Source organism: Mirounga leonina, unplaced genomic scaffold (assembly GCF_011800145.1).
Source record: "Mirounga leonina isolate KUSES-001 unplaced genomic scaffold, KU_Mleo_1.0 Mir_127, whole genome shotgun sequence".
In the NCBI taxonomy this organism is placed as follows: Eukaryota; Metazoa; Chordata; class Mammalia; order Carnivora; family Phocidae; genus Mirounga; species Mirounga leonina.
This window is the reverse complement of record NW_023270316.1, coordinates 79,160,683-79,163,232: the sequence shown is the minus strand read 5'-3', so window position 1 is coordinate 79,163,232 and position 2,550 is coordinate 79,160,683. Positions and strand designations below refer to the sequence as shown.

General features: G+C 44.2%; 1 non-coding gene across 1 annotated transcript; it reads left to right on the top strand.

Annotated features, from left to right (window-relative positions):
- Positions 1 to 364: 364 nt before the first annotated feature.
- On the top strand, positions 365 to 468 carry LOC118009768. Its single transcript, XR_004679035.1, has one exon. It is a non-coding gene; the product is annotated as a U6 spliceosomal RNA (small nuclear RNA).
- The last annotated feature ends 2,082 nt before the right edge of the window (positions 469 to 2,550 follow it).

Genomic DNA, 2,550 nt, shown 5'->3' with positions numbered 1-2,550 from the left:
AGAAAAGAATCATGGTAATTTTAAATATTTCACAAGCAATGATGCATTTCGTGGTATTTCTCTGGGAAGAATAGGTGAAAGGTTGTCACAGTGCCTAAATTACTTATCGGATAAATCAAGTTTTGTTGTACTGGGGTGGGAATCCAGTGGTGAGCAGCAATATGGGGTTGACTTGGGTAAACTTTTACAAGTAAGTAGTAAACTATGAAACTGTGCTATGTGCCCTCATAGTGGAAGATCAACATACTACAGGCATACACAGGACCTAACATAAACCAGCTGTTAGGGACTGAACTATGTCCCCCCAAATTCATATGTTGAAGCCCTGACCCCTAGTATCTCAGAATGTGACTGCATTTGGTTAGTGCTCGCTTCAGCAGCACTTATACTAAGATTGGAATGATACGGAGATTAGCATGGCCCCTGCACAAGGTTGACATACAAATTCATGAAGTGATCCATATTAAAACAAACAAACAAACAAAAAGAGGTAATTAGGTTAAAATGAGGCCTTTAGGGTGGGTTTTAGTCTAATCTGACTGGTGTCTTTACAAGAAGGGATTAGGACACACAGAGACATACCAGGGGTGCCATGCACAGAGGGACAACCACGCGAAGCAGCAGCAAGAGGGCAGATGCGTGCAAGCGAGGGAAAGAGACCCAGCAGAAACCAACCCTGCTGACACCTTGATCATGGACTTCCAACATCCAGAACTCTGAGAAAATAAATTTCTGTTGTTTAAACCACTCAGCCTGGGGTATTTTGTTTCGGTAGCCCTAGCAAACTAATACACCAAGGATTAGGGAAGGCATCCTGGAGAAAGGGGTGGCTCGGTTAAGAGGACTGTAGAAAGGCCATTTTAGAAAAAAAAGAAACAAAAATGGACGCCTGGGTGGCTCAGTCAGTTAAGCATCTGCCTTCAGCTCAGGTCATGAACTCAGGGTCCTGGGATCGAGCCCCGTGTTGGGCTCCCTGCTCAGCGAGGAGTCTGCTTCTCCCTCTTCCTCCGCCCCTCCCCCCTGCTCATGCTCTCTCTCTCTTTTTCTCCCTCAGGTAAATAAATAATTTCTTAAAAAAAAAAAAAAGAAAGAAAAGGAAAAACAAAACAGCTTATGTAATGGCCTAGAGGTGAGAGAGATCATGATACCTTCCAGTGACTTGAAAGATGTTAAGTATAGCCTGGGGCATAATGTGCAAGTGAGGAAGGCAAAAAAAAAAGGAGAAATGTCATGGACATTAGTCACTTTTGGCTGTCTAACACCTGAACACCCTTTCCATTTTAGGAGAATCCCAAAATCAGCAGGAGGAACCTCAAAGGGAGCAGATATCCTGTCTTTGAGCTCCTGGAACCTGGTATACCAACCTAAAGCCAGTCAGCTCATGTTCCCATCTGGGACTTTGATTCTGGTTGGAGGAAAATGAAGGGCAAGATGGTTAGAAATAGTTCATGGTGCCTAGAACCCAGTATCCAGTGGTAAGGCAGAACGTGCCAGAAACAACAGAATATAGCTAGATGACATCAAGTGTCCAATGACAAGATGGCAGGACTCAAGTGGAGGGCAAGTATTAAGGTATCAGATGAGAGGTGCCAGGGTGCCTGGGTGGCTCAGTTGGTTAAGTGTCTGCCTTTGGCTCAGGTCATGATCGCAGGAGCCTGGGACCAAGCCCCACATCAGGCTCCCTGCTCAGCAGGGGAGTCTGCTTCTCCCTCTGCCTCTCCCCCCCTGACTTGTGCTCTCTTGTTCACTCTCCCTGTCTCAAATAAATAAATCTTAAAAAAAAATGACAGATGCCTACAGCAGCAGACTATAAGGTAACCAACTTGTTCTGGTTTGCCCAGGATTTTCCTGATTTTATCATTGAAGATCCCACATCCTAGGAATTCCCTCAGTCCTGAGCAAACTTTGAGGGTTGCTCTCCATAATTTAGGCAGCTTGTTCCTCTGATTTGATTTTGTCTGTGCCTTACCTCCCTGAGTTTCTTTTGTTTTTCCAAACCTTATTCCTTAGCCTCTCTGACAATTCTGTATGATACCTTTTTAAAAAACTCCTTTTCTGCTTAAGTTAGCATGAATTGGTTTTTCTTGGCTGCAGCAAAGAATCCTGAGTACTGAGACTGTGAAGGCCTTATAAGTCACGTTATGAGTTTAGACTTTGTCCAGAGGTCAAGGCAGAGTGGGGAAGGAGGGCACCAAAAGGTTCTAAGCAGGGAATACTGTGATCACTTTTCACTTAAGGATGATCACTTTGACAATAAATTGAAAGAGAGTGAAGACTAAAGAGGAACAGCAAGAAAAATTAGGAAGTTATGGTAACCTGACAGACAAGAGAAGATGGTTGCCTCTAGGTATTAGGGAGATGGAGGGAAGAGGAATGACTGGAGAGGAATGACTGGAGAGAAATGTAGCCAGCTAGATAGATAGCATTACTGATGGATGACAGACAACAGAGAACTTTAGGAGTACTGACCCCACGACAGTGAGAGCATCTAGCCAATCCCAAAAACCAGACTGAACATACCCACCCTCAACCACCCTCCACTGAATAAAT